At 40.4% G+C, this 26,167-nt stretch overlaps 1 protein-coding gene across 1 annotated transcript in view; it reads right to left on the reverse strand.

Annotated features, from left to right (window-relative positions):
- LOC146325205 (chemokine-like protein TAFA-2) overlaps positions 1 to 23,042 on the reverse strand; it is a 126,100-nt gene extending 103,058 nt beyond the window's left edge. Inside the window, exon 1 of the mRNA XM_084719999.1 lies at positions 22,522 to 23,042. The gene's annotated coding sequence lies outside the window, so the exon portion shown is untranslated. The remainder of the gene's footprint in view (positions 1 to 22,521) is intronic.
- Between the last annotated feature and the right edge of the window lie 3,125 nt (positions 23,043 to 26,167).

Below are 26,167 nucleotides of genomic sequence, written 5' to 3' on the forward strand. Positions count from 1 at the left end.
TATCTCCCCTTTTCCCAGCACCTTTGGAGGTGAGAGGGACCAGGCTATGTCAAGGAAATTCTGAAGATGGCCATCTCTCCATGCTCCAAAGTCTCAGCTGCAAAAAAAATCTGTCCTTAAAGCAGCAGAGCACCCACCCTACCTCTGCCACGGACAGGCAATCAGAGGGCAGCGCTGTCATGGCGTGGGTGGCACATTCCCAACGACAAGAAATGATTGTGATCTGATAAGTTCACGTCATGCATACTAAGCAGGTGTTACAGTGAACTGCAAACATCTTTGTTTGGTGTTTATTCTTTGCTGCACATTATCCCTGCAGCACCACGGACAGCTCCCTCACTGACTCCTGCCGCACTGGTCAGCACCACAGACAGCTCCCCACTGCATAAGGTAATAAGGGGTGACATAGACTGTATAATGCAGAGGTGCCTTAAACCTGTGTTATTTTTCATGGCCAGCAGGGGGTGACTCCACTGGCTGCAAAATGAAGTCTGAAGATGTGAAATGATTGTAAGAACTCTCATAGCAAATATGATTCTAGTTCTCGCTTGATTGCTGACCTCAGCAAACAGTTTCCTGATGAGTTTATGATATCAATCACTAATTTCAGATTCAGATTACTTTAGTCTTCTTCAGTTGTAAATTATGCCGCTTTTTCTGCTGAAAAGACGAGCCAAAACCAAGCATCTCCCAAGTCACAGTATGCCACCCACCAGCTCCATACTCTTGTCACCACCGCAGAGGTTCCAGTTGGGAAAGTCCAAGATGGCCACTCAAATAATGCCAAACTGGAGAACAGTAGTTCATAAACCATTGGGTGATGTAATGGTTACATAGGACAGCAATTCCCAAAAAGAGTTGTGAAGCTCTGCCAGAATTTCATGGACCAGAAAACATGAAGGCCATGGCCACCGTGCCCTATCAGTTTAGCTTTATGTCCCTCAAAAATGATCTGCCCTGATCCCCAGAGTTATTCATCCCTATTTCAAATAGTCTATTTTATTCATCCACTTTAAATGACAAATGTCACTCAGCTTAAGTTCAATCAGGAAGACTATCTTTACGCATCATTCATTCACAACTCTTTCTCTTATTCTCTTTCCTACTTGTTCTCAATCAGCTGATTATGGGTGTTCACTTGTCAGTTAACCAACCAGATGTAGCTGCTGTCTCCATCAACCAATCACGTTGTTGCAGACAAACTTTAAAATCTCTTCTCCTCTTTGCTCTTGTCAGCTGTCATTTCAGCGTCGTTACACCCCTCCTCCACCCCATTCATCTCCAGTTCTATATAACAGAGCCCAGGTTGAGCTCATCAGAAGTCCACTCTGCATTACATCCTGATCTTCACCACCACCGGCATCTCTCCATCTCTCTCTCCATCGGGGGGTTTCCTACATTAATCACAGCTTCACTACCCCCTTATACATGATGACGCCACAATGGGGTCTATTCGCCAAAGACTTTCCACATTTCTCTCCAGATTGTGCACATGTCAATTAAATATATTTTATTCACTCAAAGTGAAGTCTCTTCTGATTGAAATACATTCACCTTAAACCCTTTAGAGTTTAAATTCATTATTTCAATCAACTTAATATTATTGTTTTATGTGATGGCACCCTGGCATGTGGCCTTCATGCCCTCAAAAACTTTGAACTGAAGTAAAAGTGGCCTTGTCCCTAAAATGATGCAATTCCTGGTCAGAGCAGTAGTGTGGTGTAGTCTACACCTTACACCTTCATGTAGTCAGAGGTATGATTGTGCAGAGCATTCCCGCCACTAAGCTGACTTTATAAAAGAATACTCACAACTCAGTGTGAGAGTAACTCCTATTGCATTCAACATGGATGGTGAAATCTTACCTGAGCTTACCTGGGTCATCTTTTAAAGAAACTATTAACTCCTCCATTACCAATTTTCCATTTAAGAACATTTAAGCAAGATTAACGACAGACCATGTAACAGGATTAAAGTATATAACAAGTATAGTCATCGCATGGCATGTTTGTGATGAAGAGATTTAAAGAATAAACACATAATTCTCATACTCTGACTCCCTAGCTTATCCACTGCTGTAATCTCTTTTATGTTAAGTGCATATCACAGTCATGCACATTTTTGTTGCTAAGTACATGCAGTCAGAATCAATTTAGTGCAGTTTAACATCAAAAGCGCGATTGTTGATGAGGGTATTTGAAAAAAAACAGGACGAAAGGCCCGGCCACACCAAGTGTCAAGCACGTGCTGCGTGCTTCAAACGTGCTGCACGCTTCCAAAGAAAATGGATATTGATGACCTGTTGCTGCTGAACGTTGCGCAGAGAAGCAAAAAGCATACCAAAAGGATACGGTTCACAAAATTCTTCAAAGACCAGAGGAGTTAGGAGAATCCAACACTCTGTTACTAGAATTTTATTCATGCTTTCATATGAATCAATTTCAGTTCAGTACATCAGTAAGGACCAAACAAACGGACACCATTTGGGAGTATGTCTCAGGTAAAATTCTGGTTTTTGTGTGCAATTTGCAGCCTAATATTACATTATATAAGTGTGTAATAAGTTGTATGCTTTAACCCAGTTAGGTAGGGTGGATTGTGAGAGAGTTAGAATGATTTTAAAACAACATATTTATAGTTATTGTTATAGTTAACATTCTTGGTGAGAACAATGCTAAAGACTCTACAACAGAGACACCCAACTTAACTTAATGTTGTATAAACTTTAATATATTACTGAAATATTTATAACTAAAATGCAGTTGCAGTTATTTTGCAGTAATATATCTGATTTATATCAATCCTTGCACCCAATTCATTTAGTTATTACATTAATGTAATAAGTCAGTTAATTTGAAAATACAGAATTTCAATTAAAGATGAATTATAGGCCTTGTGTGTGTTGTAATTAGTTATTATTAATGCTTATGAATTGGGGGAAACTTTTACAAAAGTGGCCTTCAACCCAAACAAGTTGAGTTTCCCTGCTCTACAGCCATGTTAGCCAATCTGTGAGGTTTTATTTAGGCACTAGGGTTGGGCGATGTCAGCCAAATTGGTATATGGCCATGTCAAACAGTGAAACACTGTGATGGACGATGATATTGTTGTTCGTTAGCCAGATAGCCACACTGAGGGAGCTAACTAAGAAAACAATAGCACAAGTAACAATAACACAATAAAAAGAAACATACTAACAGTGGCCCAAAGAATGGCTTCACCTAATTTGACAGGCTTAGTAATAAGAAATGTGACATGGAGACGTAGTGTAATGACCAGCAGCAGCAGCAGCTTAATTTGATTTTCTTTCCACATGTCAACAACAGCAACTTCACCAACAAGTCCTTTCTTCACCATCTTAGTTTAGCATTTTTGTCCACAGTAATTGGCACTAACCAAAGCAGCTGAGTCTGATGGGAATGTCATTAGTTTTGTAAGACATAATTTAATTTATTTATTTAAAAGATATATAGATATTTTTTTACATAATGATGGCACTAGAAGAAAAGTCAGGTGATCAAGTTATTATAATATATCCTAAGCGGGACATTAAAGTGAAAAGTGACATCTTTTTTTAACTGTTTGTGCTGCTGTTGCAAAGACAGCACCTGCACACAACACCAAATTGGTTTATATTTCCTCATAGAGAAATTATCAACACCACTTAAAATAACGTAATGATGTGCATTGCATAGTAATAACATAGTTTGAGTAAAGTTGATCTGTTTCTTCACATAAACAAATAACTACAGCAAGGGTTGACATCAGGGTGGAGGGGGAGTAATGTTACAAGATTAAATTAGGAGAAAAAGTGTGAACTTGTTCATTAATTTAGTCTGTAAATTGTGCCCAGTGGTAGACAGATGAAAGCAAAGCTCACGAAGAACCAGTCTAAAAACAGATGGTGTCTTTATTCTACAGCCATTACGCTGTGCAATTAACATTTATTTTACAATGATAAGTTAAAGCAAAAAAGTTGTATATTTTCACTTAAGTGTACGTGCCACATTTAATGGTAATCTGTCCAATAGCTGCTGAGACATTTCACTCAAAATCAAAAGTAGTAAAGGACAAATCAGGAGATGGCCATAGTCATTAGGATTCATCCTCTAGGGTCCATGAAAAAAATCATGGCAAGTCACGCAACAGTTGTTGAGATATTCCAGTCTGGATCAAAGCGGTGGACCAACAGACCAACATTGCCATCTATAGAGCTGCTAGCATGGCTGAAAATTGAACTTTGCTGCTGTCCTATTTTCACATTATGGTACAAACATGACCAATAAGTTGGAGTAAAAGAATTTCTGTGTGAGACAAGCAAAAAAAAAACAAACGTAGAAAACATATTGACAAAAAAATAATTGACAATATAATTCCTTGTGACCAGAAACCCTAAAGCCATCGGCATCACAAATTAAGCTCCTCTTTGTGCCCTTCTCTGCCACAGCTGCAGCCTGCGAGAGGACACAAGGCCGGCTCAGCCTCATCACATAAAGGCAGGCGGAATGCTAATAAAGTTGGATTCAATCAAATTGAAAGCAGTCTTTTGGTAATTCATGGCTTTAAAATTAGAATTCTTGTTCTGCATTCAGAGCCTCTCTCTGTCTCTCCCACACAGCCTGAGTCTTATCCTGGCTCGAACTGAGAGAATGTTGTGTTATCTACTCACAAGATGGACGGGTGAGGCGTTTTCTTTTTTACTTTAATCCTACAAGAACGTAAACATTTAAAAATCCTACGATTATGAGCAACATCCTCCTTTCTTGTTTCAACATAATCTTCTGTGCTAAATAGACATTTCCTACAGTACACTATGAGAAATAAAAGTGCCAAGTAGAACAATGAAGGGTTCCTGTGCTTGTTCCTATAGGAGAACCCTTTTTGGTTGCTGGTAGAACCTTTATAGATTCCACTTGGAACCTTCTCAGAGTTTTACCCAGCACCCTGCGTAATAGATTATACTTAGAACCATCTGTGAAAGATTTCACCGAGAACCCACTGTGAGGGGTTCTAAAGAGAACTTTTTTATATGTTGGAATGGTTCCACCAAGAACCCTCCCTTCCACCTTCTAAGGGTTACACCGAGAACCTTTTATATTCCAAGGATTTTATCTAGAACACACTCTGTGGGTTCTACAGAGATCCTTTTCAGGTTCAAAGGGTTTTATCTAGACCACAACATTTTATCTGGGACACACTCAGTGGGTTCTACCAAGAACCTTTTTAGATAGAACACACTTGGTAGGTTATACAGCAAACCATTTTATATTCCAAGGGTTTTATCTGGAACCTACCAGGAGAGTTCTACCAAAAACCCTTTTATGTTATGGTACAAAGAACCCTTGATGAAAGAGTTTTTAAAGGATTTCAACAATCCTTGAGGAACTCTTTCTTCCAAAAAGGGTTCTTTGGATGAAAAGGGTTCTTGATGAAACCCTTTGTCTTACAAAGAACCTTCATTCTAAGAAGGGTTCTTCAGAAAGAAATGGTTTGGTGTGACCCTTCATTAGAAATCTTTTGGAAGCCTTATTTCTAAGAGTGTAGATGTCATCTTTTCTGCTCACTGTTGCTTTTTCCTCAATCCATGTGTTGATCAAGCCTTGCTGTCTCCAGACACTGACACAAATCTTTGTCTTCTTGGCCTCAGGAGCTGTCACTAAGTCCAGCTAAGCAACACATTCCTGTAATGAACAACTGTGGCTGCAGTCAGAAATGAAAAGGGCATTGTTATCTGTCCTCCAGAACCAGCACTGGATGTTTAAGATGATATATAGCAAATGAAAAAGCTAGCTATAGTGTTCAATCATACCACAGAGCATTACAAAAACTGTTTATATGCATGAAAACATGTGAATTATTAAAAACTGGCCAAATGCTAATTTTTGCATTCCTGCACATGTGCATGGCGATAGTTTCCTCCCTGTGTGTGCCCTCAGTGTGCTGTGGCTAATGGCAGTGTCATAATATTAGTCATATTAGGAGGGGATTAGTAAGAGAAACCGTCTTAAGGATGTGATCCCTGGGAGGGGGTGCCAGATACTGCTTGTATTACTGTCAGCCCTGTCTCGCACACACACTGGGAGCCTAGCAGCCTCGCCTGCTTTCCTCAATAGGATCTGTGGAGAAACATGACACACTGAAGCGCACCACCTACTGTAGCTCATTCCCCTCTTCCACTGTGTGTTTTTTTTTATCTCATCTATTGAAGTGCTGGTGTGAAACGTGTCTCGTAGAAAAACAGAAATGCTCTGGCTGTGTTGGAAGGTTGAACCGTGCGGATTAGGAGACAGTGTCCTATTCGCTCTTGAGCTTCTTAACAAGGTGTTCTTTCCTACTGGGCAGACTGTGGCATTTATGGTTGAAGCCAAAGGGACAACATTTCCTAGTAACTTAAGTGTGTGACATTATGGTCAAGTATGTTTGTGTTTTGCCTCTTGAATGAGACTCACCTGTTTGATCAAATGTATTCATTTACCTGGTCCTCTGCCCTCCCCTTGTCTGTCTAACTGACACCATACTGTAGTTTTACAGAAAATTACTGCACTATAGAATTTTACTTAATTGAACATTAATGCTTAACTACTAAGACAGTCTCTAAATGCTTCGCCCAATACAGACTGAGCACAGTCACACAGTTTTCATTGCTAAAACTGGGTGAAAGAGAGTTCTTAACAAAGCCATACATTGCTGAAAAGTCTTTAGGGTGGCCCTTCATATTGGGGTGGCGGGCATCGTGCAAACTACTAAGGAGAACGCATGGTGGTATTATAAAGAACTGGATACAGTGTTGGAGGTGAGCCTCAGTTCATTCCTTTGAAAGGCGCTCATTAATGCACGTAGCCAACTTAGATGTCAAAGATTCTGCATATGCTTCCGCATTGTGAGTACAGTAGAGATTTCCTTCGGCCGAGCAGCTAACTTCCAATGTAGCTTCCACTAACTAGAATGGGATGATATGATTTAATTGTGCTGCTCTTCTAGACTTTCCAAATGTTATTAGACCAGATGGATTGAATGCTGATGGTGAAATGAGTCATTTCAGTATGTTTTACAGCCTCTTTTTTTTTTTTTTTTGCAACATCAGTCTTTGGCCCGTATGTCAAATTGGCTTCAAAGCCTGATGCTCTTCCTGGGGGCTTGGGTGAATGGGAGGAAAGCATTGCTTCCAGTATGGTGTGACCTGAAAAAATGTAGGAAGTGTAGGTTTGTTAGCAGCTGTGCTCGACACCATTAAAGCAGCTACCTTGCATTTAGAATCCACAGGTGATCGGCAGATGGTGAGATCTCTGGTTGTCTGGTATCACAAGACTTTTTTTGTTTTTTTCATTGTAATTTGTTTAACACAAAAAATGGAATATGGAACCTTTAAATCTTGTGTGCCATGCGGTACATTTCTGCTAAAATCTGTTAGAAAGAAAAGAGAATTAGCAAAATGCAGTGTTGATAGCAGTGACAGTTGGCCACTGGAGGGCGCACATTTGGTGCCCCACCAGCCAAAAGCTAAATTCAGTGTCAGCAAGGTTAATAAATTTTGACATAAGCAATTAGTTTTTACTTTTAGTTTGACATTATTTCAAGTAAAGTTATACAGTTTGAAATAAAAACACTGCAAAGATGATGTATTATCTTTCCTAATGGGTGCCTCAGAGCCATGCAGTGCACACTAATCCAACACTGACTTCCTTATTATCCGTGATCTAATACATGTAAATGGGTGTAAAAAGGCCACAGAAGAGCACCCCAAAACCACTAACACAATGAGATCCATGAGTGATTGCCTGAGTAGCCAATCAAGACTTTTAGCCACTCTATTCCACTCTCTCAAGAAATAAAGCATTAACTTAGGTCTAACATGTGTGATATCAATACACACTGAAGTCATTTGAGCTCCAACTTTATTCATCTTCTTCCTGTTTACATCTAGCCATAGTATAGCAACCTCTATTCATTCATACATCCAAATCTTCATTTAAGCCTCGAAAATAATTCTCTCATTTGCAATGATATCGAAATACAGAGCAATAAGCAGTGAAAAACATCAAAAGAAGACTGCAGAGCCAACCTACATGAAGCTATTTCCACAGTATCAGCCATGTCCAGCTCAAAGAAGCAAAAATTGAGCTGTCAAGATAGCATAGCAACACATCTTCGTACCACCGTGACAGGACAGATCGATTTGCCAATGACTACCAAGATGATATATATGACCAGTGAACAGTACCCGCAGTGACAGGCTTACAAAAGCTTATCTATGTTATGTAAGTCATATGACATAACTCACACTGCATTACACACATGGTTTGCTTTGTAAATCGGTCACAGTTTGGTTAGGTTTAGCCATAAAACTAATTTGCTAAGTATAGGCAATAAAACCACTGGTTGAACTACTGGTTAAAATAAGTATGTTACGTGTGTCATGTGACAGACAGGACAGAGGTATGTAATGAAATTTGGGTAACTTAAAACTCCACAGTGACTTTTTGTTTCACACAGGACTCAAACCCCCAGTTTACTACTCTATCCACACTCCTGCATAAATAGTTGCAATAGATGTGAGCATTAAGCAGAATATGACAGCCACGTCAAGATAATATTTTATTATATTTATGAAAAACAGAAAGAAAAGTACATTTAGCATGAGTGTCAAATTTAGTACTTAAACTACTTGAACGTCCAAGTGTATGGTTTGTTTTGTTTTGTTTGGATCCTTCCTCCTGGAGAGAAAAGAGACTAGATGAAGTAAGTGGCTAAGCTGAGCTGCTGAATGAAGTGTGTACTCACACATGCCACAACCACCCACAAAACTGCACTAATTACTGCTGTGTATGTGCTCCAGCTCAAACATACCAATCTACAGTATATAAAGCTTCATACTGAATTCATAATTGCATAATTAGATATAATTGCAATTGCTGTGGGCTTGCCTCACAACCTAATGAGGCCACCATAAAATAGCTAGTGGTCCCACTTATAAGAACATAATCAAAGACTACAAGATAAAAGGGCATACACAGATAAACACAGCCACTAGGGTAGGCCCAGAGCTGCTACACACCCAAAAAAGATTATTAAAGGAAGGAAAAGAGTGAGTGAGTTTACAACTCTCATTATGTTCTGTCAACAGTGGCTCAGTTCATCAGTGACTGTGAGTGTCTCTGTGGTTTCCGTGTCACAGCCTCTGGGATGTCATTTGCTCCCTACCTTTTGTCACTCGTCACCATTGCCGAAGGAATGACCAAGGCAAGACTCACACAAACGTGCCTCTGGAGAGCAAAGATGGGACACACACACACACACACACAAACACAAGGCCAGGCCTAATTATGTCGGCCTAATGACCACAGCGATTGCTGTCTAGTTGTTGTTGATGAAGAAAGCTGCTGGAGCCGGAGGGTTGCATGTGTGGTGTAGCGCTGACTCCTGGCGAACAGCTCCTGTTTGCCGTCAGCCATAATGAGTCAGCCCTGACACCGCCAAAGCTACAGTGTCTGTGTTGGTCCGTTTATAACTGCTGCTGAAAGTGATACCACATCCCAACCCACACACTGGTGCTGGACTGTCCTGTCGCTGCAGGCTCATTAGCAGAAGCTACAGCCACGCCAAAATCAACAGATCAAACTGCTTTCTTAATAAGAAGCAACGTGCACTGCTAAGTGGCTGCTTCAATAGAAGCTATAGTTGTAGTTCACCTGCACACCATGAATTTAGCTAACAGCATCCACCAAACTCTAATATTTATGAAATATTGTGAATTATATCTCAACGAGCCAGCATATTTTACATTTTTCACATCATCATCATCATCATCAATCAAAATTTGCAATCAAAGTAAAACGCAACTTTAACACCATGAAATTTATTGATAGAGGAGATTTCAATTATTCTGGGGATCATCATATGGTAGAAAGAACCAGGACATGATTGCCTTGGCCACTCTTTTGGTATGTCGTAGAACCTGCTTAGTAGTACTTCTTCCCTAAAAATCTCCAACCTCATCATCTCAGTCTGCATGGATGTGCAGGATGTGATGGTGTTCTTGAGCCTTGAAAATATTAAAATTGCACCAGAGGATGTAATGATCATTTCACTGTAAAAAGGCAACACTTAATTTCATAAACCTGTTCATTTACCTTGTCCTTGGTCCTTCCCTTATCTGTCTATTGATACCAGGGTTGGGTGATCTAGCTGAAAAAATGGAAGTGGCTAAGGTGGCGATGTTCTGATAGTTGTCGGGGAAAAAAAATAACTACCATACTGACAAGCTGATCTGTCCTTTATGAAGCACAATTTTCTCTCCATTTGCACTGATTTTATCACCTCAGGCTCTTTCTGTTGTTGTCACATGTCGATGATGTTTGATTGTTTGCGTGTCACTTGTAGCATGCTCCATTATCAAGGGCTATGATTGGCTGTTTATGAGCCAGGGTCTATTCATTATTTGTTTTCATGGCACTTTGTATTTAACGCATTTAAGTCAAACTATTGAACATTTTCCTATTGCCATTAAAGATGTGTTCATCAGTGATACATATTGCTTTCATGTTATTGCCCAGGCCTAACCATGCTGTCTTTTTACAGTAAAATTACTGTATATAATAGAATTTTACTTAATTGAACATTAACGCTTCCTTTGTAGGTGGGTTGGTTTGTTTGAATTTTTGTGTGTGTCTTTTTGTTAGTTGTATGCCATACTAAATATTTCTGCAAATAATAAGGTAGAAAACATAAATACTAACACATGCACATCACATCTGCATCCATATGTGGTGAGGACATGTCATGTGTACAGCATTTGTCCTGAAGACACAGAGGGGTAGCGAGACTACACAGCATTGCCATAACATGCTTACATGCAGTTCTCCATCTCTAACTGTGTAAGTGTGGATGAAAAACCCAGAGAGAGAGTTTTTTTAAGGAGCTCAGTACAGTACACTTTATGGTTCTCGTCACATTCATTATGTTTTATATCATATGATATTAATTTAATGTAATGTAAGAACCATAAACTGCATCTGTAACTATATCTATATAGTTTTTAATTAACTGATCTTATCCCCCCTTTCTTTTATTACAGTACACTATTGTAACAGGTATGGTTGGAACCCAAATGCTGCACCCAGTGCAACGAGGTCAGTTGGTAATGACCTTTATTTTCACCATAGAAAGAGACTAAACAGCAGGCACATTGGGTGGCGAGGTAGCTCAGCTGGTAGAGAATGAGCCCCATGTTCTGAGGCTGTGAGTCCTCTGCAGCGGCATGTCATCCCTTACTCTCTATCCCACATCCCCAAGACTTGCTGCGGTGGAGAATAGTCCCATAGACTCGGGATGAATCAGGGAGCAGGCGAGTTCAGGACATACAAGATGAGATTGTACTGACAGTCCAGTTCGTGAACAGGTAACAGATCCTTGAAGGTGCAGGCAGGTGACATTGTCGAGCAGACAGGGGGTCGAGAGCCAGGTTAAGCATGTAGTCCGAGTGACCAAGACAGAGCAGACAGAAGGAGAGTCAGAGCCAGGTGAGGAGTTGGGGAACCAGTGAAACAAGAGAATCGTTCATGAGGCAATCACAAGATGGTGGAGGATGTAGATTTTCTCCACAGAGAAACACAGGCAGGTAAACACAGTCACTCGCTCCGTGAACTACAAATGTTCCTCAGCCATGGGAACAGGCAGACAAAAACCAGAGACACTGAGGCAGAGCTTGTGGTCGGGGGCAGAAAGCTGAGGTGCTTTCCGGGATTCAGACGAGACGGGAGAGTCAAAGGCAAACAGGGTCGACAATGGGGGATCAGTCCACAGAACGCTGGAGAGTTTTGCATGGAGATAGCAAAGAACAATCTGGCAAAGAGTGAGAGAACTGGAGAGGATTATATACTGGGCTGATTGTTGATGAGATGCAGCTGTGAGACCAGGTGAGTGGGTGATGAGGTAGGAGTGGCTGGCAGGTGGCGTGAGGCAGAGGGGGGGTGAGTGGAAAACTACTGGGAGAGCAGAAGAGCTGAATGCAGACTGTGACAACCGTGTAGTACTGTAAAACCACTTGTTATCTTTTCTGAGAAATTCAGAATGGTTTAATCCCATTGCAACAAAAAACATACAACCTGCTTCATTCTGTGAACCAAAACATACTAACATAGACTAAAAAAGTGTCAATCCCAGTATCCTGGTGTGCGCTTGATTTTTGTGGTTTATTGTGGTTCACTCTGCACCAGCTGGCATCCAGGAGATGAGCATTGCAGTTTTTTTCTTCTTCTTTAGTCGTGCCAGTAAAGCAAACTTAAAAACAGAGGCGAAGAAATCTTTAATACCAAATCTTCAAAGTGAAGTGACTATAGTGAATCATGTTTGTCACTGTCGGGAGTCAGAGCTCCTGACAGCACCAGGGTCAACTCAAGACGTGATACGCAGTACCTTACGTCCTGGTTAAAAACATTTTAAAAAATACACGAAGGCCACATAAAATAAATATATAAATAATGGCTGCTGAGCTACTAACCTTACAAAGAGTGCGAGAATAAGCCTAGTTTTTAACTGAACTGAACTGAAACAGCTTGAACCAACAACAGACTGAATGTGCCACTAAAATTAAGACAGAATCAGTGCAGTACTTTGCAACTTTATGAACTAATGTACATGCTGAGATGCATCTGATTGTTTAGTTTAGAGAGGAAAGTGAACAAACTACTTCATAGTTCTTCAAAGTGGGGCGTGCAGGTCAACAGTGGCCCTTAGAGACATTTGGTGACATGAAATGCATGCATTATAGTTTTATCATTCCATTTCAAGACTTTCACTTTTAGTAACCTACATTTAATACACTGTTTGGTTACTGTGCCAAACTGCACCCCAAGCGACTGTCAGGCTAGCTAACTGTTGCATGGCAACTAATTGCAGCTTGTGTGTTCTGTGGGAATCATTTTTAGCCACATCATCCATGCTAGTGCTGTTTGCTAAAATTAGAAATTTCGATGGGCAACTCGACAGTTTAATGTGTAAATGAGATGGAAAGGTCACATTGGAAACAATGCTGTATGGTTGAAGAGAAGGGGAAATATCAGGGAAAATGGATGAGCTCTTACTTCTTCGGACCTTTGGGGACAGGTGAAGGGATCTGCCTTATTTGCAAACAGGGGAATTACAAACTTAAAGGAGAAATATGTGATATGTTTACTGTACTTTGTCAAAATTACCATGATAGCTCATGAGAGATTTAATGCAAAATTAATTAATTAATGCAGAATGTTTTCTGAATCAGCTGGGGTCTATGTATGAGTCATAAGAAATCATTAGTAATCTTTTAGAAGGAGTAGATGTTAAAAAACAGTTAAATTAAGCAATGTTAAAGTGTTTGGCAGACAGTAAGGCAAACAGTGTGCATTTTCAGAGCAGTGGGCTTTTGTTTTCAGGATTTTGTTTTTAGCTTTACAGACAACTGACGGTTAGAAACAGTGTAGTACTTGCTGTTGCTTGTCATTGTCAAATTTTAATGTTGCACCTGTCTTACACTCCTTGTCAATGTCCCTGCAGCCTGCAGGCAACCTGCCTGAGCTCTCAGTCTGGGTGGGTAGAAACAACTTGCTTCGACCACAGATTATATACTAAATAAGGAATAAACCTATTTAATATACTGTTAATGGCTCCAACTCACAATTTGGACTGCAGTTCTCATTTCTGGGTTTTACATATTGCTCCTTTGATATTAAATGCCATTATGAGATCAATCACAGATCCTGTGAGAAGTTCATGGGTTTCCCTCTGTAGTCCTCAATGTAGTGACTCCCACAAAACTTTAAGAACCACCTGACTACATAGTCAGTAACTATGAATCTTTGAAGTGAACTATACAAATCAAATGTCCATTTCTGTTTTAAAATTTGAATTTGAGACAGCGAGACAGCACAGCAAAGGGTTTGGTCAAGAGAGATGGTCATTAACAGTGTAAATGAAGGGAAACATGTAATGACAGGACCCCAGAGTCTCTGATGAGGGTGATGGATGGCTTTCCACTCAAATACATGGCAGTTCATCACTCACTTCAGACACAAACACACACACACACACACACACACACACACACACACACACACACACACACACACACACACACACACACACACACATTCATATAGCGTATTTTCATACACAGAGTCACACACTCACTCATGCTCTCTCTCATTCTCCCCCTTATTAACCTTCTGAACATCCACTTATCCATTACAGAACTGTTCAGCATTGTATTGCTGGCACTGCAGTCACATATACAGCCTTGGAAAACACTCTTGTACACACACACACACACACACGCAGAGCATCACTCACCGTTGCCCTGTCACACACCCTCATTAGTCAAAGGAGAGACCTGCTACACAGTACTCCCCTGTCATCTCTGTCTTCTGTATTTGCCTCTTTGCCACAAACGATTATCATTATCTATTACTTATTATTTTCACTAAACTTATTAAAGCGCACACTGTCAAAAATAATGACAAAAAGCAATCACAGAATAATAGAGTTCAACATGATGTCTTAAACCAGTCAAAGCACTGTTAATAACAAATTAATACAATATGGTTGTAACCAGCAAACACTGGTATTTGTATTTGATAAATAATAGTTAATTTAGGGCTGCAACTGTTGGCAATTCTTTTGATTATTTTACTAATTACAGCCTCCTCCTTTATTTGTAGACGAACTGGTTAATCATGTGCAAAATGTCTTAAAATTGCTTGCTTTGTCACACAGATTGTATAAAACCCAAACATTTGGTTTTATTAAACAGAAAAAGCAGCAGAATGTTTACAAAACTTTAAACAGGTCTTCTTCTTTTTGCTAAATAAATGACTTTACTGGTTACTCAGTTAACAAAATTGTTGGTACTGTAGTTGTACTGTAACACACTTCAACATGATGTCTTAAAATTGTTGCTTTTTTATGTGTTGTTATTTGTTATTTATAAATCCCTACATGTTCAAATTACTACAGTATGGTTGTAAACAGTAGTCTGGCATCACCGGACTAATTAATTTTTGTGAACCTCTCAGTTCACTTTCAATTTCCAATTGGATAGACCTACAACCAATCAGAGAAAAGAAATGTGACATACAACCAATCAGAGTGACGAAAGGTGTCCATTTCCAAAAACAGCATATAATGGCAGCCACCTGGCTATAATCTGTGTAGTAATACAGCTAAACACACTAAAATATGTTTTGGAAAACATTTTAGGCGAGAAAGAGGCGATGCAGTGACAGAATCGTCATCCATATTTGATCAGCGCAGCCTAAGTTTGACAGTTGGACCTGAGTTTCAGAAATGTGACACGTTGCACTGGATGGACCTGCTGACTGGAAGCAACTAGACAAATGTACAACCAATCAGAGCAGTGAAACATGTTACTTTTTGAACCTGGGCCTGCAACACACATCTGTCAGTCAATGTTTAGAACCCACCCCATATTAAATAAATTGCTGTGATTGGCCCAACTGGATCCAAACCTGGAGGGGCCAGAGATGTCTGTGAAACTAAATGAAAACATGAGCTAACAAGATTTGTCTGGTTTCCAGGCTTAGTAACCAGCAGAAGTGTGTTATTTGTATTTGTTGAATAACACAGCCAATTCATTTAGGAATGCCTCTAGAGCTTATTTTTATTGATTAATGGTTTCCTCCACAAAATGTCTTAAAATCGGCTTGTTTTGTGGTGGTTTCTGTCTCGTCTTTTATATTGTATGTTGTCCATTTCTGTGTTGACTGCTTTGTTTGCACTGCCTAAATCTTAAATGTACAGCACCATCAGCCCCAGGAGGCTTCTTCTTTTAAGGAGGCTGCCATGTTGAACAGCCATGTTTCTACAGTAGCCCAGAATAGACAAACCAAACACTGGCTCTAAGAAGGCCCTTCACATTTTTCATAAGATTCGTGGCCACTGTAGGTTCTCCTACAGGTTTGGAAGGGGATGCTGAGGCGAAGTCTTTGCAATCTGCACACTCACCACTACATGCCATTAAATCCTACACACTGGTCTTTCAAAATATATTATTTTGTCTGACATTTTCCAGTTAACACATTATGGCAGTAGTGTGTTATTCTACTTGTTGAATAACAAACAACTCACTTACAGCTGCAACTGCAGGTTTTGTTATTGATTAATCATTTATTCCACAAAATGACTTAAAATTACTTGTTTTGTGGCTCACAACACAAAAATATTGAATTAGAGGTGGTGGGACTTTGTTTGATTTGTTTTGTTATGGCACCTTATGCTGACTGCCTTGTTTGCACAGCAACATCAGCCCCAGAGAAAAGACATTTTATCCCTACTGTGTACTTGTATATGGACGATTAAGTTCTCTAGAGTACCACATCTAAATGATCACTCTGTTTTCAAAATGTTTTAATTAATTATCTGATTATTTAATTAATTGATTACTAATTAATTATCTCTCATTTGACTACTGAATTAACTGACTTATTGCTTCAGCACTGCCCTGGCTGTGACAAAGACAGTCACTGAGAGCTTTTCCCTCCCATAAACCGTCCCTCTCCTCCCTCTGGTCTTCACCTCTTCCTTGCTCTGTAGTCGAGGGACACAGTGTGTGGGGCACAGAGGTCCTGGGTAAACAGTGGTTCTGCAAAGTGCTTTTTCCCAGGCTGTGTATACCTGGGTAATAGAAGCAGTAATGGAGTTTGTTCAGGCTAAGGTAATCCTGAAGCTGTGAGCGCAGCATCTGCTGCTGTTTCTCTCTGACGCTCCTCTGTTCCACAGCAGGTACTGATGTTGTTGTAGCTGTCACCGTTACTGTCCCACACAAGCCGTTTGGGAAGCAAAGCAATGTGTGTATGTTTGTGTGAATGTGAAAAAAGTGTGTGCGTGTGTGTGTGTGCATCCTGAGCAGAGATTGCATACAGAGAAAGTGAGATTCTGATTTTGCTGGAAGATCTGTGTGTGTGTGTGGGGTGGGGGTCTGGATGTGTGCGTGTTTAACAGAAAAGTCAGTGTGTGTGTGTGTGCGTGTGCGTGTGTGTGCGTGTGTGTGTGTGTGTGAGAGAGAGAGAGAGAGAGCGAGAGAGAGAGAGAGAGAGAGAGAGTCTGTCTGTGTGTGTGGAGGGAAAGAATCTAAAAAATATATGTGTTTGGATGTTATAGCTCACCTTTGGGAGGTGGGATAAGAACAGGGCTGGCGGCTAGGAATGAATTTACGGGGCCCGATCTCCCAGAAACAATTTCTTTATGTGGGTTACACACATTTAGAGTGGCTACTCGTCCCCCCTGGGCCTCAGCACACCACACACAGCTACTGGAGATGTCCAATGAAATACAGAACACCTTTTATAGGACACATGCTTTTTATTTATTTTTATTTATCCCCTGTAGCTTTCTTTCCTTTTTTCCCTCTCTCTCTACGTGTCTGTGTCACTCCTATTTCTCATTCTCGTTCTTTCTTTTTTTCATTCTCTCCTGCCCTCTTCTCATCACGCACAGCTACACAAGGTGGCAAATGAAAAAGAGATCACCTTTTATAGGACACATGCTGTACTTTTTTATTTCTTTCTGGTTGTTCTCTTTGTCTTTGTCTGTCTCAATCTATCCTGTCTCACTCTGTCTGTCTCTGTCTCTCTGGACAGAAGCTTTGACATTATTCCCATGGCCCAGAGGGCTTATTGGTAGAAGAGAGGGATAAAGGAAGTGAGTGAGAGAAATGCAGGAAGAAGGAGGTGTAAGATATGGGGACATGAAAGCATGCAATATTTTTTAGTATAACCTGTGTGGAGCAAGTTACTAAATTTTAATTATTTGTTGCGTTTACTAGTTAATTCTCTCAAAAGTAATTAAATTGTTTTACAAATTACTGCATGTAAAAGTCATGAGTAACTTTGGAAAATTACTTTTAAATGTCTGCTTCTACTGTTCTACAGTAGTTAATAAATAATTCTGAACAGTTTATATTAATTATACTGAGACGAACATTGAGCTTGCATTTCCTGAGCCGTCTTGACCTTTGTTTTCAAGTAGGACGAAAGTAACAATTACCAAGGCAATTAAATTTCAGTAACTAATTGCATTATTAATTTGAAAATGTAATTAGTTACATGTCTAGTTACTCATGTCTAGTGAAATAAGAAGTAGTTATTTCTAGTGAAATAAGATGTAACATGTTACTTTGTAAGCTTAGTATGACCCTGTGTGTGTGAATGGTCACTGTTGGTCATGTTGCCACAGGGAGGCAGAGTCAAATTGACCAATCTGAACAAGTCCTGTGGATCATGGCCAGGGCGTGTGTGTGTGTGTGTGTGTGTGTGTGTGTGTGTGTGTGTGTGTGTGTGTGTGAGAGAGAGAGAGAGAGAGAGAGAGAGAAATTTTGAATTGTGAGGACATAATTTATATTTGGAAAACAACTGGGAAAGTGCAATTTGAGTAGTTCGAGTACTCTGCTGATTTGCAAAGCGGCATTTTATCCTCTACATTGCTCTTCATATGCGGTTGTTAATTTTCCAAAAGCAAACATACACTGGAGTGTCTGGGGGCAAAGGGATTATGACACCAACTATGGCCTTTGTTGCATCTGTCTCGTTCCCGTTTCCTGTCATCCTTACATTAATTGCTATGCAACATAGTCATAAATCACAAAAAATATATATTTTAAAGAAGCAAAGATACACATTTATCCTCACATACATGTAAACATGCACTGATCAGCTCAATCGGTGACCTGTGCTGGTCAAATTTATACGTATACACCACACACTGGTTCTCTGCATGTGTACAGCGACACAGACAGTGATGTCACCATATTCAGTGCACCTGGTCAGAGCCACACACACACACACACACACACACACACACACTAGCATGTCATCAGCATTAGGCAAAGTGGTGGACTTCAAGAACAGGATAAAGAGAAGTGTTCTGGAAAGAACAGAGGAAGAAATAGAGGAGAGGTCATTAGTAGAGATGGAAAGAAAATGTGACAAAAGGAAATAAAAAAAAAGGTTAGAAAAAGAAAAAGGTGGTGAGGAGGAGAGAAAAGACGACAAGGCATGGCAGTAACCTTTAAAGTTGTATATTATTCCAATTATGGTTCTTAGAAACAAAGAAAATTGGAATTGGCAGGTTAGACTTTTAAAAAATCTCAAGGTTAGACTTAAAAAATCTCAAATTAGAATTGGCTCAGAAAATTGCAAACATCTTCAGGTGAATAACCTTAAATAAATGGTTATCCTTGGAGGAACCAGTCCCCACAATGTGACTGTGACAACATGATTAATCAAGTACACACACTCCTTTTTGTACTTTTATACTTGTGACGACCCTCTAACCTAGAGCCTAAAACCAACCCTCAAACCAGAGACGTATTATATGAGCAAGAAACCAGACACAAAGATGGCGCCAATTCAGTTTGATGAGAATTGCTCACCTTTCAAATAAGCCAAAAAAGTTAGCTTCCAGGTTTTCCAGGAAAATGTGCAGCTGTTTTTTTTCAGCTGGCCTTGAGTTCCTGCTCAGCCCATAGACTTCACATTGTGATTATGTCATCGACTGTTAAATCGCTTTTCTTGGCTCTGGGAAAATTTTACAACTGTAAAACCTCTGAGCTTGTTTGCAGTTTGAGGTGTTCTGTCCACAGTTTTACTGACATCTCTTTTATAATGGTGGCTTATAGGGAAAAGGCTTTTTGGGTCTCAGGGGAATATTCTGCTGCAATACCAGGAGTGACCATTGCCATACCCTATCTGGGTTCAAAGAATATATCTAAACCTCAAAACCCACTTTCTAAAACTTCACAAGCTCACAAACACATAAATCTGTTTTCTTCATTAAGTCACTCTCTCTGTCTCTCATGTTATTCCAGTTAAATCATTTGCCTCATTTTGGATGAAATATAACCTGATTCAGCCAACATGGTAATTCATATTTAATTACCATGAGGAAAGTACTATACTGTTGTGATTTATTTATTGGAGCGGGTGCAGCCTGTCACAGGAGGGAGGCTTCAGTTACTAAATGTTTCCTAAAAGGCACAAAAGTAGATTTTTACCCTTCATCTCTTCTCTTTGTCTCACCTATACCCCCGTGATCAGTAATATAAGCAGAAAACTAGAACTGTTCAGTAAACTGGTGATGTCATAACATTTCATGATGGTATCCATCAGGTTGTGGTCGTATTAAAAATATGTTTGAGGATCATTCCAGGAGCAACTAATCAGTGAATGCACATTTGTTTCTTTTCAAGCATTCCTGTTTATCTCCCCATAAACCCCAACATCCAGTCTTCCTCCCTGCACCTTTCTCTCCTGTCAATCATGTCTCACTGTCAGTCACTTCTCTTCCGCCTCATTTTTTGTATCTCCCTCACTCCTCTTCTCTGCCTTCTATGTTGTTCACAGAGGCTCATGGAAACAGAAGGAGAGTAAGAGACGGAGACAGATGGAGCAGGAGCATGTCAAAAAATATATTCACAGTTGGAATGACCATCTTTGTTTAAATCAAACCATCTTGTATGCTCACATGAGGATTTATAAACAACTCAAGGTTATCAAAAGACAGGAAATGACATGATGAGGAAACATAAATGTTACCATGTTACCTCTAACAGTGTTTGTTAAAATGTCCAGAGCTCAAAGTAGCCACTACAACACCTTCAGCACCTCACAGCATCTGCTCTGCTACCAAACTGATGCACTACTGTCATCATAAAGGTCATCTTATTCATCACCATCTACAGTACATCAGGTGATCCATGGTGCTGTGCAGCAGACGCCCACCACTGGTTTCAGAGGGATGAGTTTCCCTGCGTGCTCCTCACACATTCACCAGTGGTGTGTGATGATTATGATGGGCCCTAATGCGTACGAGTTACTAGTTGTGAAGCACCCATACACACATTGCTATCCCAACATTAATTGCTGCATGGTTACTAATGGCAATGTTGATACTGATGCTAACCAAACTGCAGAAATACCGGTTACTAAACTATACTTTCTTCAGTACCGATTCTATAAAATCCATTTTAACATAATAAAATTACATTACACATTATGGCACAACTGCTCACTTTTAAGGAAGAAGCTGTTAAAAGACCTGGAAGCAGCTGGAGAAACCGTTTTTACTCTGAGCACTTTGTTCAACCCTGATAACTGGACTAAAATGAAGAAACTGATGGAATATCTGTACAGTATTGGATTATGTAAACTGTCAAAACTCCTTACGTATCCAAATTTGGTATCAAATGACAAGTCATTTTTTGAATACTTGATAGTACTGAAACAATTTGATCTGTACTATACAAGTATCAAAGTTAGGTACCAAGCCCAAGCAGCATTGCTGCTAGGAGGGGCGTCGTGTTCAGCTTGTCAGTCTTGACGGATTTTCCACCTAAACAAGCTTCTGTTTGTGCATCATGTCTTCACATGGTCAAATAGCAGTCTGACCCTGGACAACATCAACATACATGTTACCCAGTAAAATCACTGTATATTTGTTCATGACAGTGTACCAACGGAAAAAAATATATTGTTCTTTTGATTGAATAGATTTTTATATTTATAGTTTTTATAGTCTATGTAGAATAATAAGCATATAAATGATTTTAGCTATATGCTATTTTTACCACAACGGAAAGAAAGAAAGACAAAGAAAAAAAAGGAAAGAAACAAGATATATACAAGAAATGTATATATAGCCAATGGCAGAATTTTCTCATTTCAAGTTCTTGTTAGATCACAGGCACATTTCTGAGATGACGATCTGAATCACTTGCGCAGGGCCATTCTCTTCCATGGGCCCCAGTACAACCTGTCTATATTTACACTCCAGATGTTCACATTTTTAATATGTAAAAGCAGTAAATATCATGTTCCTGTCTTATAAGGACAATAAAAAACTGTTAGTGCAACTATCTTTAAACTGAAGACAGGCGATAGAGCTCAGGTTCCTTATCTGCTCTTTCTCCATGAAATAAAGCTACAACTTACCTATCATTTAGCACATCTGGACACATCACAGCGCATAGAATCAGTCAACAAGAAGTGAAGACCGCTGTTTAACACCAGCTATGCCTAAATTAGTGCCATATGCCCATATTTACACACAGCTAAGACCTATGTGCCCCGGTGTGTGCGTGAGTGTGTCGGTGTGTGTGCGTGGGTGTGTATCTGAGAGAGAGGGGGGAGCCTTTATAGGCTGTGCAACACCTGAAACAACCGCAATCATTTGTCTTTGCTATAAAATCACCACCGTGATAATAAGAGTGATACCACAGCGGAGCGGGCTGATGACCACGAGAGATCTTTTTGCATAACTCTCACGCCTTCATGAATTCAAATCCTTGTCTTTACCCCTTAAAATGGAATAGATGATAATCCATCCTGTGCGTAAATGGTTTCCAAAGACGAGATAACCGCTGGACTGTTACACAATCCTGTCCATGCGTGACAGGTGTGACACTCATTTACTTTTTATCACGCACACTTGTTATGCAGTTAAAAAAAAAGGCTGCTGTGTGCAGGTGTAGAGCCGTACCTGTTGGTGCAGTGTGCTCTTGTTCTGTTAGCCCAGCAGGTGAACCTCTCTCCTCATAGCCGCTCCGCTATCCGACACGGAGGAGAGGCTCGCATCCCCTCTCCAGCACCATCAAACGGCTCCTCTCCTCTCCTCTCCTCTCCTCAGGTTCGACTGGAGTGTAAAAGTTACACCATAGCATCCACCTCCGCAGCCGGGCTGGAGAGGATCGGAGCCGGTGGCAGGTGTGACCTCTTGGATTAAAACCTGTGGTTACTCCGGTGCGAGAAAGAAAGGGTCCCCTGAAAGTTCCGCTCCTCTCCTCCTATTTTGCTCAGCGGCTGAGGCAGCAAACTTAGTTATTAAGACATACCAGCATGGAGGAAACATCCACCTTAAACCTCCTCAGTCAGGCGTTTGTGTTGCACCGGGAATTCCCTCTTTATCCTCCTTGAAGGAAGCGGTGAGAAAGTGGCCCAGTGTGGCGGGACAGAGGTGCGATGCGGTCGGGGAGTCTGGCAGACTGTTGTGCGCTCTTGTCTGTCCAACAGCCTGGAGATGGAGAGCGCTGCTGGACTGCCAGCTTGGAAGTGGAGCAGCGCTCCCTGGCGGCCGCAGGTGGGAACAGCTGGCTGGAGATGCGCATGCAATAAATGTAAATGATACTGTACAGTAATGTGAAGAAGGCCATATGGGGAGCGCCAAGACCTGTTGGATATATGATAGGGGAGATTGGGGGTGGTTGGAACTCTTTTTGTATTTCCCTCAGCATTTCACTAGTATGTGCAATGGTACAGACTACTGTTGCTGTTTTTTTATTTTACACAAACTTGTGCATTACACGATGTAATCTACTTAGTTACTTTAAAATCATAATTGAGCACTGAGTACAATTTGATTTAATGTCCAAAACCTGTGTGTCGTAACCACAACAGTCCTGAAAAAGAGATTCTCAATCTCAATTAGTCTTTTACTCTTGGTTAGAGTTGAATTGAATAAATTTAATAAAATAAAATAAAAAGTGTGAACATTAACATGAACACAAATAGGAAATTGTGGAAAATATAAAATGTAGAAAGTAATAAAATATTACACTGAGCTTTGGCTCTGCTGCCTAGTAATTAGTCCAGTCCTCTCAATATTATAGAATTAGCTTTGGCTATACAATGTAAACATAAGCCTTCAAATATAAAATACTATTTATGCTATTACCTGGTGGTTATTATTTACTGAGAGATGTACTTTATATCCATATTGCCCAGTATGCCCAGCTAATTAACACACCAACAACCATAACTGGTGTGACAATAAACACACACACATACACATGCACGCACACACACACGCATGCACACACACACATAACTCCAGATGCATCAGTGATGCCTCTCAGGGGGCTTGATGCTGGACATGGGGAAAGTCTGAAATGTTTGTGTCACTTCAAGAAGGACAAAACAATATTGGCTCTCACACTCTCACTCTCCTCATCTCTCTCTCTCTCTCTCTCTCTCTCTCTCTCTCTCTCTCTCTCTCTCTCTCTCTCTCTCTCACACACACACACATACACACACACACACACACACACACACACACACACACACACACATACACACTGTCTCCCTGTCTTTCTGTCTGTCTCTCTTTCAGCTGCGTGAAGTTCAAATTAAATTGAACTCACTTTAGCTGAGCTATGGGCATTTCCCAGTAGACTACACCAACAGGAGCAGAGGGGTGATCGACACCGTGCCCGACCAAACTGAACTGTGCGGTTGTGTGTGTGTGTGTGTGTGTGTCTCTTCCACAGCCTGAAATGACCTGAGCTGCCCAAAGAAGTTTACTCACAACAAATGACTTTGTCCAGACTCAGTCACTCTGACCAGTGCAGTTCATTTGAGGAAGTAGCCCCACTGGCTCTGGGGTGTAACTGTGTGCGACCGTGCATGTGTGTGCATATTGGACTGGGGCGTGCAGTTTCTCCTCCAGCTGCTGCAATAGAAACAGATAGACAGTAACAGGTATAAGTCCTCAGAAGTAACGTTAATAATCACGAAGACCCCAGATATCAATTGGGGAGGACCCAGATCTCAAAACTGAAAATGGTTAAGAACCCAAATATCAATGCTAAAAATTGTCAAGAACTCCAATAACAACTCAAAAAATCCCGAAGAACCCAGATATCAATGCTAAAACTATTCAACAAACCAGATGTCAACAATGAAAATCTTCAACAATCTCAATGTGAACATTAAAATTATTAGGAACCAAAATATCAAAGTTAAAAATGGCCAAGAACTGAGATATCAAACCTAAAAAGCCTAGCCAGGAACCTAGATATCAATGCTAAAAAAATGTAAAGAACCCCAATAACAATGCTAAAAATCTTATAGGATCTAGATATCAATTATAAAACTTTTTAAGATCGCAGATGTCAACACTAAAAATCATCAAGAACCCAGATATCACCACTAAAATTAGCCAAGAATCTCAATAACAAAATTAAAAAGGATAAGAACCCAAATATCTTTGCAAAGAATCAAGATATGAACTCTAAAAATGGTTAAGAAACCAGATATCAACTCTAAAAATCGCAAAGAACTTCAATATGAGTGCTAAAAATTGCCAAGAACCTCAATATGGACACTAAAATTCATCAGGTACCTGAATATGAATTATAAAAATCGTCAGCAACTTCAGTATGCACACTAGAAATCATTAAGAACCCAGATATCTGACTTCTTCATTGTAAAACACTTAGAAACACTCACAAACAGAACCGACCCAGTGAAACAAAGTATATCTGAAGTTCTGGCAGTGTGTGTATAGTATATATAGGAGTCAGCATGCGAGTGCCAGAGTTTGAGTGTGTGTGTGTGTAAGATGTAATCGAGGTGATGATGTATGGTAGCACACATGGATGACAGGGTAATTGATCCATAGTGGGGGTGTGATTGTGCGCGTGTGCATGTGAGGAGGCCCGGTGCCAGTCATATATCATTTCACCCAGTGAGCTAATCTGTTACTCTGACAAACAGTTCAGATTACCGATCTCTCCTCCCCTTTCCATCCTCTTCCTCGGGCCTTCAACACTCTCCTCTTGTACTCTTTTCTTCTCTTTTTTCTCCTTTTGAGTTTTCATTTCTCATTCTTTGGTCCCTCCTATTATCTCCTTAATATACCAATGCATTTTCCTTCCCTCCGTCCCTCCATTGCTCTCTCTCTCTCTCTCTCTGCAGTAACACGGGTGAATCATGGATAACCTAGACGTGGGATTTGTCGTCTGCACCGTTCTCTGGCAGCACAGTTAAACTCAGCATGTGGACCGCAAGATAACAAATAGAGACACACATGCATGCAAGGTCCCAGGGCTGCTTGGAAGCCCTCAAAAATCAACCTAATTCCTTTGGGATCTGTGGCATTTGCACACATGGATCCTTCCTCACCCATACACACACTCTCCAGTTGGTGGCCCCCCAATGACACAGAGAGGGATTTAACATGTGCCAATCAAAGACACTGGTGCATTTCTGTCACAGAAGAGATAGTCAGTTCCCATGGAGGGAAGCTTTACAGATCACATGACAGCCTTGGAAAGCCATGTTGTGTGTACATGGAGCAGCACATGCTAGCGCACACACGCCTGTGCACTCAGACAAACACAGCCACATGG

This window comes from Lutjanus erythropterus, chromosome 6 (genome assembly GCF_056507025.1).
Source record: "Lutjanus erythropterus isolate fLutEry1 chromosome 6, fLutEry1.hap2, whole genome shotgun sequence".
NCBI classification, from domain to species: domain Eukaryota; kingdom Metazoa; phylum Chordata; class Actinopteri; order Lutjaniformes; family Lutjanidae; genus Lutjanus; species Lutjanus erythropterus.